Source organism: Desmodus rotundus, chromosome 3 (genome assembly GCF_022682495.2).
Source record: "Desmodus rotundus isolate HL8 chromosome 3, HLdesRot8A.1, whole genome shotgun sequence".
NCBI classification, from domain to species: domain Eukaryota; kingdom Metazoa; phylum Chordata; class Mammalia; order Chiroptera; family Phyllostomidae; genus Desmodus; species Desmodus rotundus.
The window spans coordinates 53,274,456-53,291,133 of NC_071389.1; the positions used below are offsets into that span (position 1 = coordinate 53,274,456).

Genomic DNA, 16,678 nt, shown 5'->3' on the forward strand with positions numbered 1-16,678 from the left:
GCCTAAAAACAAAAAGGTATAATATTTAAAATGGGAAAAAATCTCATGCAAGCAAATAAAAAAAGGGAAATCAGAAATGATTAAAAGCTATTAACATGCAATTCACATAAAAGGATCCAAAAGATTAAAATGCTTGTATTAGGAGATGCTGAGTTTTATTAGGAATTCGAGGTATAGACATTAAAATGTTGATGTATCACTATATCCATCAAATTGGCCAAAATCGAGTAATGCCAAGGGTCAAGGACATAGGGATGTAATGTAAGGATATAGGGACATCCTTGCACTTTGGGTAAAAGGCAGATACAGCCATTCTGGAAAGCGGTCTGACAGAGCCTAGTTAAATTAGGCATACATATGCTCCTTGGCCCAGCAATCCTGCTTCCGGGTAAACATCCCGAGAAATTCCTAAGCAGGTCCAAAAGGAGATACATAAAACTTCATTATAGGGCAGTTTCTGGTAGTAGGGAAATGGAGACACTGCAGTTCTGTATCATTGAAGGAATGGAGAGGTAAAATGTAGAATACTATGTAGCCATTAGAAACAAGGGATTTCTAATAGATATGGCACATAGATATTAAAAGCTGAGTGCCGAATAAAACAAAAAACAGAATGAGATGTATAGCAATAAACTAGGTTATTTTACAAATAAGAATGAATGCATGTAAAAACAATATACATTTATAACAGATAATAAGTATATATTTACAAAAACACATTAGAATGGTTGAGGAATAAGCATTAAATTGAAAATAAATGAACAAAACAAGAAAGGGCCATTGGGCAGACCAGTGACGACAGGGCACCATGCACTAACATAACTAGCTCAGTCTTCTCTACTCTTAAGTCCAAGAAAACAATGCAAAATTACACAGATGAATTAGTACAAAGTAATCTCTCCCTTTTTTTATTATATGTGTTATTGCTTCCTTTGTATATCCTTGAGGTATTTTCCTGATACCATAAGCAATCCTGTGAATCATGTGAAAATTAATTTTCACAGGTCTGTAATCTAGAAAGGAAGGGTGGTGGGGCTATGGAGGATATAGAAGAAGGAACTTTAAACATTGTCCATATGATCTCTAAAAAAACGTGAATATTGTAATGCCAAGGCTTATAGTATTATCTTCTCTTATCACCCTAGACTCAGTCGTAAATCTCTGTTCCTAGTGATAATTATCAATCCAACAAAGAAATGAAAAGAATTTTGAGAAGAGAATCAGAAGAGAACCAGAAGAAAGATGAAAAAAATGTGACTTTAAAAATAAGTATCTGGTTTTTTCTGTTTAATGTAGACATGTGTGTCCTTAAGATTAGGAGAATAAAAAGTAAGAACTGAGTGTGGAGCTAGGTCTTCACATCCATGAGACACCCAACCATTTATCAGAATGTGTTCGCGCTCAGTCTCCTTGGCCAGCTAACTTTCTCTGCTCTGCACGGTTCTCGGTAGCTGCAGGTCAGAACTGGTTGACCTTCTCCGTGTTGGGCAGCACTATCGGTGCCCATCGTTATTTCCTATCAGAAATGAATTTACAGTTTTATTTTCAGAGATTTAGCCTTGTAATTTGCACCTGGCTGCGTCAATTCTTTACTTTAAAAACAGCTTTGGTGTGCTAACAGCGCACCCTCCGGGCCCACAGCCTGAAAACTCCCCCAGGGTCTGTGCTCTCCTGCACAGATGGCCCCGTGTTCCATCACTCACCTTGAAACACAAACAAAACTAAAACTAATCCTTACTTCAGGTGAACGAACACAAATGTTTTCACTGAACTAGAGCAAATGAATAAAAAAGCGAACAACCATAGCAATAAAAACTGTTTAGGGGAAGGCCACAGCGTGGCCATAAAGTCCCATTATCTTCTTTAATAATACAAGTCCTGCTCCAGGTCTGTCCTCCTGGCTGCATGCCAGTGCAGCCTCACTGTATCTCACGGTCAGAAGGGCCCTGCTCGGTGTGTCATGTCTGGGGTGGCCATCCTGAAACTCTCCTGGCTCTGGCCCATCACCACTGCCACCTTGGTCCAGGGTACAATGTGAGTTGGCTGAAGGAGGCCACGTTTGCCTTCTGCAACCACCCTCTGCTCTCTCGCAGGGAGTGTCCAGGTCAGGTGTGTACCCCATTGCGCCTTGTGCTGGCAGAACAGCAGCACCTTCAGTAGGTGACTCCATGGGACCTCCCCGGATGATCCCAGCCAAGTGTCGAGTGGGGCCTAGTGCTGGACCCTGTCTGCAGTAAATTGGGAAGCATCAGTTCTGTGCAAAAGGGAGACTGACTGCCCTTTCCTACTGGGGGCCCCACATTTTTATTGGCCTTGAGTTCTGCAAATCATGTAGCCAGCACCAAGATCGGCACTGAAAGGAAACTTTCCTGGAGGGAAAAAGAAGCTTAGCAAGTAACATGACTCTGCTCCTCTCACTCGATCCTCTTGAGGGTCGCTCGCTGTGGTCCTGGTGGCACCACCAGGCTGGCCTCTGGGGGCACGCCTTCCTTAACTACTCTGCAGTCTCCAGTAATCCTCTTAGATCATCTGAGCCAAGTCTGACATTTCAGAGAGGACTTAATAAATAGTAAAATGCACATATCCCACCTACAGAATAAAAGTTGTGGTCCCAGGATAGCAGACTTGTTCTTAGGAAGCCCATGACTCAACAATTCGATATAACATCCCATTCTACTCCTCCTAGCTCTTCACAAATTGTCCCTTTAAATAGTTTTGTTTCAGATGGTCCTAGCTTCCCCACAGAGAGACCTAGCTCTTCCCAGGATGACTGACATAGAAACTAAGTCATACTTCAAAGAAATGCTGCATTCTCAAAAAAAAATATCCTTTAAATGTACTTTTAGTTTTGTAGGCATTCCAGGATACTGGTATTTTAATAAAGTACAAAATTATTTCATTTCTACACTGAGAAATTAGTGATATAGTAGTAGCAAGACTATCATGCCCTAATGTTGGAAATGTTAGGATATTTTTTGTTTTCATTTTAAATCCTCTACATTCCAAGAATGATGTGTTCTACAGGTTCCTCTAAAAAGGAACAGTAGTATCAGTGGTGCAAAGTGACGTGCTTAAGCTTCTCTCCAGAGCACTGACATTCCACTGCTTCTAAGAAGAGTTTTATGCTATTGTGGTTTTTTTTTAAGATTTATCACTTTAACCATTTTATTTTATTTTATTTTTAAGATTTTATTTATTTATCTTTAGAGAAAGCAAGGGAGGGAGAAAGAGAAGGAGAGAAACATCAGTGTGTGGTTGCCTCTCACATGCCCCAACTGGGGACCTGGCCCGCAACCCAGGCATGTGCCTTAACTGGGAATTGAACTGGTGACCCTTTGGTTGGCAGCCTGCGCTCAATCCACTGAGCTACACCAGCCAGGGCCTTATCCTATTGTTCTAATTCCTGAATGATTTTTTCCTGAAATCTATGTCGTAATTACAAGAATATTTGATGATTTTATTTTGCTTTGAGTGTCATAGCTGGCTATTGTTTCCATGTTCCTTCCTCATACAATCGGTTGGCCTGCGGCTCTGACGGACTTTTTGTACTAGCTCATATAACAAAAGACAAAGCTCTGCCAACTCACTTCTAACTTCTGTTGGGCTAGTAAATGCATTAACTTTTGCATTTCACAGGGTGGTATTTTTTAAGTGAATATGGAACCCACAAATGACTGCCAACTTTTAATTTTAACAAATAAAGACATTTAAAAGTTAAACTAACAATATTATTTCATGAAAGAAAGGACATTTTAATTCAGAAAGAAGTCCTTTACATGAACAAATTAAGCAACAGATTCACCACATTCTCATTTCTCTGGAGAAAACTGAAGAACTTCAAAGATCACCACTGAGCAACCTCCTGAATCAGAAGTTGGCAAAATTTTAAATTCTTAATAGATATTTTCCTCCAAACTTTTAAACTATTTTAAATATTCACATAAATTTTATGAACTCTTATACATTACAATACATGAGATTCAACAGTATGAAATCCATGCCTTTTCGAAGCCATCCCAAATCTACAAACCATTAAAGTAGGCATTTCATTACATTATTTTAATACTAAGAACACTAACCAGAAAGCACTCTAAAGTGCCAGTGTCTTCTTTGAATTGCTCTTTATATTCAAAACTTCATTTATAACACAATACAATGCCTCATGCCTGAGATATGCTATGGGCTATATTTAACACCTATGACTTTATAATTAATAACCTAATATGACAAAGTAGACTTATCGTCTCTTTGCTTAATACCAATATAAACATTCTCACTCTTTCTTTTTTTCAATGTTTAGTGAATTCTGAACTTTTTATTGGCCTCCTGCCCTGCCAAGGGATCCCCCACTTCTGCTGCCTTTAATGTCTCAGAACTTTGGTGTCATTTGGTGTCATTGACCTCAGACACCACTCTGCTGTCCACAGTCCTGCGGGTCATGGTCTTCTGGATGCTTTGTAAGGAGGGGCTCTTGCCCAGGGCATCAGCAACATTGAAGTCCTCCCCTTCTTCCAGTAGGCTGCAGTAAGTGACAGTCTCAGCCTCCAACTTGACCTTGATGTTCAGCAGGGCCTCATACTCCTGGGCCTGGTGCTGCCACTCTGCCCGGGTCTGGACCAGCTCTGACTCCAGGTGCAGCAGGATCCCACTGAGCTGTTCCACCTGCATGGTGTAGTGCATCTCCATCTCCCTCAGTCTGTTCTCCAAACTGACCTTCAGATTCCTCATTGAGTCTAGGTCAATCTCCAACTACTAGACCATAAGTCTTAGCTCCGTGACTGTCGTCTCAGCAGCACCTATCTCAGCGGTCAGTGGGGTGCTCTCCTTAGTCTGGTGGGCTAAGTACTTGTGGAGCTCCTCTCTGTTCTCCCAAGCCAGTTCATCACCCTGGGCCCAGAGATCCTCCATGATCTTGCTGAAGTCCTGAGATTTGGGGCATTCAACTGCACAATCAACCCAGAGTTGGCAATCATAGACCATGTACTTCCTCCTCGTGGGTCTTCTTCCTGAAGAGCAGCTCCTCCTTGAGAGCCTTGATCTCGGTCTCCATCTTCAGCAGAATGATCTTGGTGTCATCAGGCATCATTCAGAGCCCATTCATGTCACTCTCTAATGACTGGTGCATGGCCAGCTCCCTCTCATACTTGACTCTGAAGTCATCAGCAGCAAGACGGGCATTGGCAATCTGCAGAATGATGTGGGCATTGTCCACTGAATTTGCAAGGATTTGAGCCCTCAGGTCCTCGATGGTCTTGAAATAATGCTCCCAGTTTCTGACCTGGGGTCCCTTCTTCTCTAGGTTCCCAGAGTTTGATCTCCAGTCTCCGATTATCAGCCTCCAGGCTTCTCACCCTCTCCAGGGAGGAGGCCAGGCAGTCATTTATGCATTGCAGAGTCTTCTTCTCACTCTGGATGCCCCCTGTGTCCACCAGACCCCGGCCTCCCTGCAGCCAGGCCATGGGATTCCCAGCTGCTGCTCACGCTGGTGGAGTGGGACACCGAGACCTGGGGGCCCGAGCCCCTGGCACCTGCAGAGACACTGCTCACGCTGTTGGTCGTTGGACCCGGTAGCTGGGCGACTACACGGAGCCCAGGGTCTGGTAGCTTGTGGAGAAGCTGGAGCATGTGCTGGAGCTCATGTTGTTCAGGGAGGAAGGTGAGAAGCCGAGAGTCAGGTTGAAGCTGCAGTCCACTCTTTCTTAATTCTAAATTTAATTTCTCATGGAAAATATACTTCCTATACATGCACACAGATAAAAATGGGCCTTAGGAATTTTTTTTTATTCTGATGAGGTTCTTTGCTTAATAAAAGTTTCATTTCTATATGTACTTTAAGCATGCCTGTTTAGAATTTTTTGTTACTGCACAGACAGGAAAACACTGTATAGAATTAATAAACTCTAACTTGATCCTCACATTTCATTGCATAATAATCAGTGCAAGATTTAGAAGGAAGTTTTATACAGGGGTGGGCAAAAGTAGGTTTACATTTGTGAGTGTGTGAAACATAGTTTATTCTTGTATTATTCATTAATTATTGTATTATTTATTTGTATTAACTGTAAACCTACTTTTGCCCACCCCTGTAGTAAAACAAAGGACATTATTCTGATAGCTGTTGGGTCTAAAATGTAACATTTGACTTTCAAAGCAAGTAAATCAGCAGAGCTCCAAATAGGGAACTCAACCAACAAAGGATCATGAAGTTAAAAAGTCTCTGTTAATCAATGACAAATTTAGTACTTGTTGTTACAATTACAAAGATAATAGTTCCTTTATGTCAGTGCCTTTGGTTTTGCAGCTGTAAAATAGCTTTGAAATTCAGCATTTCAAGGAATAGAAATTAATAGGAGGTCATTTCTACCAGAGAAATTTTAGGGGCCCATCCTCTCTAATCATCATTACAAACTAAATCCGTAAGAGAAGAGGCACTTTACTGATTGTCAAGTGGAAGCTATTATTCATTTGATGAAGCTCTTGGCACCGTGCCATTGATTCTGCACTGGAGCCTGCTGCTTGTTCCCTTCATCTCCTGCAATCAGGGCTGTTTCTGCCTGCCAGGAGCTATTTATAGTGCAGGGGGGAGAGGGGGGAGCAAAGCTGATATGTTCTCCTCCTTGAAAAACAACTTTCAAACTTTATAAGTAGAGATCTGTTTTTCTTGTCACCAGACTGTCTACTTTTTCCGTCAATGCAGAAAATAAGGAAGTTGATTTCAAGACAACTGCCCTTCCTAATAAAGACTGGATTCAGTGGAGTCCCAGGCTACAAGCACACCGCATCTAACACCCCAGGATCAGTAGTCCTCAATACCTCACACAACTGTCCTATGTCCATAGTGTAAATTACGTCATTTCTACACTTCCGTGTTCCTTCCAGTCTGTATCTTGAAAATTTCTAAAAACTCTCTTTGCTTTCTTATACTTACTGAAAGCAAATACATTGCAGAAAATACACACACACACACACACACACAAGAAAACAAAATAAAAACCTCAAAATGTAAGTGTAGGAAAGTTTTTGCAGGCTCTGTTTTTTAGAATTTGGTTCAAACTATATGAACAGTTAGGTGTTGGTGAAACTGTTTGATCTCCCTACAATTGCAACATAAGTCAGAGTTTCAGAAATTTTTCTTAAAATTGGTTATCGCAAGGAACTGTATCTCTCTATTATTTAAATTTATCCACATGACATGGGCACGGCATTTTCAAATTTATCTGCAACTCTCATTGTCTTAAATTACAGTTGTGAACACTTTAAAAAATATTCAGAATCTTTATTTTTGGAAAAGTTTCAGACTTCACGTCAGCTTTAACAGTGAATGTACTGACATAAAGGGTTTTATGTCAAAATATCTACTTAAAAGTTCTATCCTTTAAAATAATATTAGAGAAAATAAAAATAAAATAATAGCATGCATTGAAAATACTTATCATTAAGGATAACAATAGCAATACTTCTGATTGCTAAAATTTAATGCCAAGGAATTGTATTTGTAAGAATATAAAATAACAAAACCGATGAAAATGTCAAAATCATTCATCTGTGAATGGCCTGATGTAGATTTTTTTTTTGAAAAATTTAGTTAATGATCCTATCAAATGTTGTTTCAAGAAAATGCAATTTTTTGAAAGTAGTCATAGAGAATTGCCAGCTAATATTTATTTTCATGTAGAACATTGAAGACCCTCTTACTCACATCAAAATACAATAGAGGGCCAGCCAAAGTAGTCACTTAGCAGAAGGACTTGAGTTAGCAGGGTGAGAGACAGACCAAGGACTTGTTTGTTTTGCTTTAACTGCATGGAAGACCCACATTTCAGCACACCCTTTGGACTGTGGTATTTCAGAGCCCGGGCTTGCCACAGGGACCGGAAAGGTATATTTACCAGTGAATGTACAATATCTTTTTTCTTCACACCTACATGCCTGCCACCAAGATGTTCGCCTAAAAGAGGCTAAGATTAAAGAAAATTCTTTGTTTAGGACAAAACCTATATAATATAAAGTAAAATTAAGTATTATAGATCCAGGTCTTTTAGCAAGCCAAATAGGATAATATGAAAATAAGTCCATTTGATCCTGAATTGCCCAAAATAACTCTGCATGGCCTGACCTTCTAGCTAATTTCCAGTTCCTCTTCCTCTCCACTTTTAGTTTTCAAAACCTCCTCTGTGGTCTTTTCTTCCATATAAAGAAAACACTGAGGTATTTTTAGAACAGCATTTTGAAATCTCTGCCATTAATTCAACTGATTACCATTGGGACTGGGAAGGTTGGGCTTGTGGAGCCGAACCCCGTCTTGAATATTTGATAATTCACTCAGCCAGTAGTTATTGAGCACCTATGCCCGGCATCATTCTAGTTGTCGAGAAACATCAAGGAACAAATAGCTTGAAACCTTCCTATCTCCATTTAATTGACATTCCAATGGAGCTTGGGCTAAAATAAAACAAAGAATTTTTAAAAAAACCTGCTTTCTTTCATGAACATAGTCCTATATTACTCACAATTGTACAACATTAAATTGAACAGCAATAACTTTGTAACAGTTAAAATTTCTTAAGCACTGACCGTACATGCCAGGAACCGTGTTAAACACTTTTTATGCATTATCCCATTTAAATGATCCCTTTTAACCCTAATCTTCAACAAATCTACACAACACAGATAGAGAAATGAATATTTAGAAAGGTTAATTAACTTGCTAAGGTTCCACAAATGAAAAGGGGCAAATTTAGTGCAGGTCTCTCTTATCTATAAAAACCATTATTTTAGGCAAGTTTTCAACTAAGCACTTAGTAGTGTTCATTCATTCACTCATTCAGCATTTATTCAGCATACATTAAAAGAGTGCCTAATACGCACCAGGCACTGTTTTAAACACATGGGATACACTATTGAACCAAAGAGGTAAATATCCCTTGCCCTTGTGTAACTTAAGTATTAGTGGGAAGAGACAAACAATATAAATAATAAATAAGCACATACATAATGTGTTAGAAGGTTGATACTAATTCACTGGAAAATAAATAAAGTCCAACTTTTTTCTAGCAATTTGAATTCTTAAGTTAAAAGGAAAGACAACTTAAAAATTTTTTTTTAAAAAAAGGAGCTCAGGAAACCTATGACTTAAGCATCCCCAAGAAGCAATGGCACAGCAGAACTGAGCGTTAGAAAGAAGTGACTTCATATTGGGGAAACTGACACCTGTTTTCTACTACTGTGGGGAGGTGAACTTGCTTTAAATCTCTGTTATTTTGATCATGAAAGGCTTGCAAATAAAGGGCATAGCAGGGCATCAGTAATTGCCCATCTGGAGTACAGCAAACACACGTAAATCACTGGAAAATCACGTGCGGTTTGATGACATTTATCCACTTTGGTTTCCACTGACTGGCATGCCAAACCCCAGACACCAAAATGACTAAGGTTGGGGAATAAATGCCAATCATTAAATTTCCAGTGGTTTAATAATTATCCCTCTTCCTGGGGACATGATTAAAACTCACACAACAGCTAAGCTCCAGCAAACTAAGTTGCTGGGCATCATAGGTGAAGAGAAAGTAAACAAAAAGAGAGAGAGAGAGAGGGAGAATAACAAAATAAATAAAAGAAATAAGAGAGAAGGTGAGACAACAGACAAGGAAAAAGATCTCTTTTGTGACTATTGTGAACCATCCTTTGGGCTAAGACCACAACCCACAGGCACAAAGTAACTAAGCAGCAGTTTGAACATGCACCTCACTCTCATCATTCCAGGGGACGGGCCACTTGTTCTAGTGGGAGCAAAAAGCGCAGTCCAAGTTCTCCTTCTGGGGGTAAGAATCAGGTAGATTCTTTTTTAGAAAGAAAATTGTAAATGTATTCTCTTCCTGGAGGTCTAACTGGCCTTGGTCAACATTGCTTTATTAGGAGATGAAAAATATATCTTTATTTTAATTTTATGGTAAGTGGTCCTAGAGTTATAATTGACCTAAACCTCAGTTAAAGTTCCTTGTAATGGTTAAAAAAACACAGAATACCTTCATATCCACGAAGTTTCCAGGCACAGCTTAAGGAAAAATTTCCAATTCTGACTAGAACTAAGGAAATTAATTGGCTAAATATGATGATCAATCCCATTTGAGATATGATACTAGGGATTATATATTAACTGATATCCAAAGTCAGTGTTCCTTAAGTGTGTTCCTGCTTAGTTTTTTTTCTATTTATAAACTGAAAATATCCTAGCAGCCCAACTGCAGAAACCATGCCTATATTCCTCACTATTGTATCTCTAATACCTAGCACAGCACTCAACAAATAATAGCACTCAATAAATATTGGACCAAAAAAGTGCAAATGAATGGATTTATTACTACTGCTTTTCAATCTCACAAGAATATGGTAGCATTTTATGTATAACTATTGGGATCCCTGAGTTAATTAGGTTTTTACTCTACAAAGTGCAAAATGACTCAAATTCATATTTGCATGTTTCATTATTTGCTTCTTATATTATTTTATTTTATCTTATTTATCAAAAATACCACATTACTCTCTGGCCAATGTATAGTAGGAAGGAAAAATAACTAACATATACTGAGGACTCGGAAAGATGGGCATGTGCCACATATATTCATTTACATTTTCTCATTTATTTCTTAAGGCACTCTGATAACATAGACATTATTAATACCTTTTTAATGGAGAAAGAAGCACAGGATTAGAGAGATGAACGAACTTGCCCAAGGTTAACAACCAGTAAGTAGCGGAACGCAGATTCAGACCCAGGCCCTTCCAACCTCACAGCTCAGACTCTCTTTCTGCCGCATGGAACTGCCAAAGGAAACCATGTTCGAACTGCAAAAGCAGCCCTCCGTCAGGCTTGGGGCGTGCCTCTTCCGGCACGTGTTCGTTGTCGTTACATAAACAATTGCAGCAAAGGAGAAAAGTGCCAATTAAGTCCAAACACCAAAATATCTTTTATTTAGAAATTTCATTTTATGATGCTATGCTAGGAAGTTCTTCTTTTTAAGGGGTAATTTCATAACAAATGTTTATTTCCTTCTAAGCTTTAGTTTGACTTAACCTCTAGTCAATCAGGAAAAATGCTTCAAAGAAAGTCACAGATGGAAGCAAAGAAAACATAGAAGAGAATTGGAAAGACCCTGAACAGCAACCTGATAAATCCACTGATGTCCACCCGGGAAGACAGGAAGAGCAACCCTTTCCTGATGAATACCAGTTTCCTGGAAGGGGGCAATTATGGTCTTCTCTTCCGGAAAGTTTCTTAGAACAGCCGGCGTGACCTCTGCCTAAGACGCCTGTGAGTAAGCTCTGGAAGACATCCATGGAAGTGAAACCTACATGAAACTGTACAACCCTGTGGCAAGTAGATCGATGGTAAATTTGAGTCTCAGGGGAAAAGGCCCAACATTTGTAAGTGCAGTAAACATTACTGGTGTTTTAACCATTCATGTCACCTGCACGTGTATATTTCACAGCCCATTGAATTAATAATTACAAAAATTCAAAAACAAGGACTTCTGTCAGTATCACTGTGCGTCACCCTAATAGAGAGAAAAAAATCCTCAGGAAAAATTGTGGCTCATTTTTCAAGAGGCCTAATACAGAAAAGTCCTTACAATAATGTGTTGAGTTCAAAAGGAAATTATTCAGCAATGTTAATGAAGAAAGACCAGTTTGATAAACTTATAGCAGCCTCAAATTTAAAGTATTCTGATTATCCGACCAAAGTTGCAGCATGGGTATTGGTATCTCTGTAAGACCTTATCAAAAGCAGATATTAGGCCATAAGCAATAATCAGAATCAGAATCTACCAAAAATCAGTTGATGTTTTCTTTTCATGTTACCCATCTGTACTGTCCCTAAGTCTTCTGTACCTTAAAAAAGAGATTGTAACAAATACTTCCTCTCTAAAAGAGATTATCAAAGCAGTTTGTATGCAAAAGAAAATATCTATGTAGTTTATTTTAAAGCATAGCGAAAGGTCCACATGTCTCCCAAATAGATCATCCTTTCCCACACACTAGTCCTCTCAAACTAAGAAACTCACCTGAAATGGTACTTCTTTGGACTAGGACATAATACACACTAATTGTCCATAAACACAGATGCCTTTCCTTTTAAGAGCAGAATTTGAGGGGAAAGCCAGAAATCAGGTTTATTTCAATATGGGAAAGCAAACAATTTGGAACATCCATGGGAAAAAAAATCAGCTCGCTAAATACCAGTATGACAAATAAAGATGCTAGAGGATAGAACGATAGAAATTTGGGTTAAGGGTAAATTTTTCTAATATAAAAACATAATCTAGCTCATCTTACTTAGAAAGATTAAATAATATAGGCAGAGCTCTCTACAATCCTTGAAAAAGAAGCCAGAGAAATACAGAAGATAATTATAACTACATCTCGTAAAACCGAAACAAGTCTTGGCTGAAAGCCCCATTAGTTCATTCATATCAGTAGACTACCATTTTGTAAAACAAAAGAAAAACAACAAAAAACCTCTGTGTGCTGGTAAAGGAACCAGAGAATAAAGTGCAGACTGCAAGGGCTCTGATTCCAGTCAGAATTTGACCTTGGCAGTATGGGAATCTGGCTCACATATTTCCCATGGGCATCTTTCAGACACTTAAAGGAGAAAGAGAAATAAGTTATCTCCAAACTCTATCCCTAACGCGTAGGGAATGAAAAGACTGCCACCTGTCTAAGCTTTGAGTTTCAAAGGCATTTTCACTGCATCAAAGCATCAAGGGACAGGCTTTGAGGACAGGCTTGACGCGATCAAGAGACTTGCATATTTTAAATAAAACACAAATATTACAACATACAAAGGATCAGAACTCCTCTTTATTCATGCACAAATCTGAGAGCCATTAGTGGGTTAGACTTGAAGTTATACATCCTGGCAAGGGTACTATCTTTAAAACGAAGTTTAAGGAGGAAATGTATTTCATGGGGGGTTTAAAAATTAATAAAAGTATTCTTCAAGGTGCTTTAAGATTCAGAGATTAAAAAAACTGTGAAGCCACAGGAACTACTATAAAAGACACATGGACAAAATCAAGGGGGAGGGTGGAGGTGGGGGAGGGAGGGGGGTTCAGCTGGGGTGGGGTGGAGGGATGGGGAGAAAAGGCACACAACTGTAATTGAATAACAATAAAAAAATTAAAAAAGAACAATCTAACAATAGTCAGAGGGGAGTGGTGAGGTGACAGTGGGGAGAGGTGTTTTCAGGAACAACAACAACAAAAAACCTGTGAAGCCATATAAGGTTGTCACTTTCCTAGTGTTGTGAGAATATGAGTGACTTTTTTCAGCTGTTGTCATTTTTCCCTATTTATTCCTTCCTGGTGCTATCTATACCAATAGATGTACTGAGAGCAATAACATCTTACATTTAAATTAAGTTTTAAAGGTTACAAAGGGCTATTATATATGCTATCTTTTTTGATCTTTAGATATGATCTGGCAATAGTTATTTTTAATCTCAATTTTAAAGCCACTAAGATGACAAACATTTAGTGACTTGCCCAGTCTTAGACAATAGGTAAGCAAAGTAACTGAGTGTCAATCCCACGTCTTCTGTGTCCACGGCATTTACCCCACCAACCCAGAGGTACCTACCAAACAATAATAGAGACAATGCTGTTTTCATTCATTCCTGACTTCACAAGAAATACATTCCACTTAGACCTGTTAAAATAGTTGATCTTAGTATTACGGTAAATTTATAGGATTTTCACCACTAATAGCATAGCAAAGGTGCAAACTATATCTCTTTTACATGTACCACATCAAGCAAATTGACTGGCCATGTCAATTGTTCCTGGATTAACCTACAGATGACCATGTTGCTAATTCTAGACTTTCATGTGTGAAACTGAATCTGAGCAAATTTCAGGATGTGTTGATGCCATACACATGTAGTGTTACGAAAGCCTGCTGGAGCCACAGTCCCAGGGGCAGGCGGTTCCTTTCATCTTTATTGTTGTAAAGAAAATATCTGGTATTCAGACTGAACAAGTAACCCAGCGAAAAACAGGAAGGCATTTGTACAATGACATGAAATTTTTCTTTTTCTGTCTAAATCCCATTCTACCAGTAGTAATAGAGTCTAAAGAGAATCCTGAGACAAGAGAAAATGCTTCAGAGACAATTATTAGAGTGGTTCTTGTAACAGCAATAAAAATCGAGGTACAGAAACAAAATCAAGAGCAGCTCCTTTAGTAATAGCTTATGACAGAAATCCTCCATAGTAGCGTATTTCAGTTAGGCTTTGCTTGAGTAACAAACCATCCTTCAACTAAATGGTTTTTAAAAACACTTATTACTTCTCACTATTCTGAGGGTTTAGCTGGGTGGTTTTCTCCTGACCTGACCTGTACTTATCAATGTGCTATGAAGGGGGCCTACAGTCAAGATGGGGAAATAGACTTCACCTGTTGATGTGTGTGGACTCAGGGAGACATGATGCTTCGGGGTCCAGTATTATAACAATTAGTCACATGAAGGCTTTTGGTTCCAACTGTACATAGAATTATCTGGGATACTTTTAAAGATTTTTTAAATTTATTTTATTCCTAGATAGAGGGGAAGGCAGGGAGAAAGAGAGGGAGAAAAACATCAATGTGTGGTTGCCTCTCACACACCCCCTACTGGGGACTTGGCCTGTAACCCAGACATGTGCCCTGACTGGGAATTGAACTGGCGACCTTGTGGTTCACAGGCCGGCACTCAATCCACTGAGCCACACCAGCCTGGGCCATCTGGGATACTTTTAAACAGATAACAATGACTGGGCTCACTCCTAGAGATTCTGACTTAAGTGGTCTGGGGTAAAACCCAGTCTTCAGCATTTTTTAAAGGTTCTCTGGATGATTAAAATTAAGCCATATTTAAGAACAACTGCCTTATATCCTGTATAACTACCCCTCCTCTCTTTTGTTTTCCATCTGATATTTTTCTTTACTTTGAGCTTGTGTGTGCCCTTAAGCTGAAGTGCGTCTCTCGTAGTTATCCTCTAGTTGGGTCTTGTGCTACCCATTCAGCCACTCTATACTTTTTGATTTGACAATATAGGCCATTTACATTTCAGTAATTATTGATAGGTGAGAACTTACTAATGTCATCTTTTAAACATCTTTTAAAACATCATTAATTCAGTTGCTTTTTTTTTCTCTCTCACTCTATTAATTTATAAATTGGTGACTTTTCTCTAGTGGGATGCTTGGTTCCCTTCTCTTTGAGTTTTGTGTATCTATAGTAGGTTTTTCTTTTGTGGTTACTGTGATGCTTAGCAAAAAAAAAAAAAAAAATCGAATAGATAATAACAGTCTATTTTAAGCTGATAATAACTTAATTTTGATCACATACAAAACTCCACCCATTTCCTCTCATATCTTATGTTTTTGATATCATAACTTAATCTCTTTATATTGTGGGTCCATTGACAAATTATTATAGCTATAATTATATCTGATACCTCTTTCCTTTAACCTCTATACTAGAGTTAAAATGATTGACACACCATCATACCACAGTAGTAGAGTATTCCGAATTTGACTATATACTTGACCAGTGTGTTTTGTATTTTTATATGTTTTCATGTCATCAATATTGGGATTTCATTTCAAGTTGAAGAGCTGCTTTCATCATTTCTTGAAAGGCATGTCTAGGGTTGAAAAACTTCCCCAACTTTTGTTTGCTTGAGAGTCTTTATCCTTCCTTCATTTCTGAAGAACTGTTTTGCCATGTAAACTATGCTTGTTTGGAAGTTTTTTTCTTTCACCTCCTTGAATACATATATTATCCCCTTTCTCTTATCAGCCAAGGTTTCTGCTGAGAAATCTATTGACAGCCTTATGGAGTTTCCCTTGTATAAAAGGATATTTTCTTCTCCTGCTGCCTTTAACGTTCTCTCCTTGGCCCTGATTTTTACACAATTTTATTGTAATGTGTCCTGGAGAAGATAATTTTTGGTTGAAATTTTAGAGTGAGCTTCATGAACTTGGATAACAAAATTTCTCTTCAATTTGTAAAGTCTCAGCCATTATTTCTTTAAATAAGCTTTCTTCCCCTTTCTCCCACTCTTCTCTTTCTGGGATGCCAATAACACACCAATTATTTTCCTCATTGGTATCCTGAAATTCACACATGCTTTTTTTCACTCATTTTCATTCTTTTTTTATGTTGTTCCTCTGACTGATTTGAAATAACTAGTCTTCAAGACCACTAATTATTTCTTCTGTTTGGTAAAATCTGTTATGTAAGGTCTATTGAATTCTTGAGTTCAGTCATTGCATTTTTCAACTCTAGAATCTGTTTGAAATTCATAATGGCTTCTATTTCTTATTAAACTCATTTTGTTCATGTATTGCTTTTCTAATTTAATTTAGTTGTCTACCTGTGTTTTCTTGTAGTTTTCTGAGTTTCTTACAGAAAAATATTCTGAATTACTTACCAGATAGATCTCCATTTCTTTAGTGTCTATCATTGAAGCTTTATTAATTTCCTTTGTTGGTTTCATGTTTCTTGGATTATTCATGATCCTCTGGCCCAGAGTGTAGGTCAGTAGCCGTCAGCCTGGTGTTGGGGCTTGCCAGGAGCCTGGGCCTGCAATAACCAGCCCAATGTTGAGAAGGGTCAGGAGTCCACAGTAGCTAGT

The 16,678-nt window shown here is 38.5% G+C and overlaps 1 pseudogene; it reads right to left on the minus strand.

The window, feature by feature from the left end:
• Positions 1-4,383: 4,383 nt before the first annotated feature.
• The window catches only part of LOC112309058 (keratin, type I cytoskeletal 18 pseudogene), a 29,438-nt pseudogene continuing 17,143 nt past the window's right edge, over positions 4,384-16,678 (minus strand).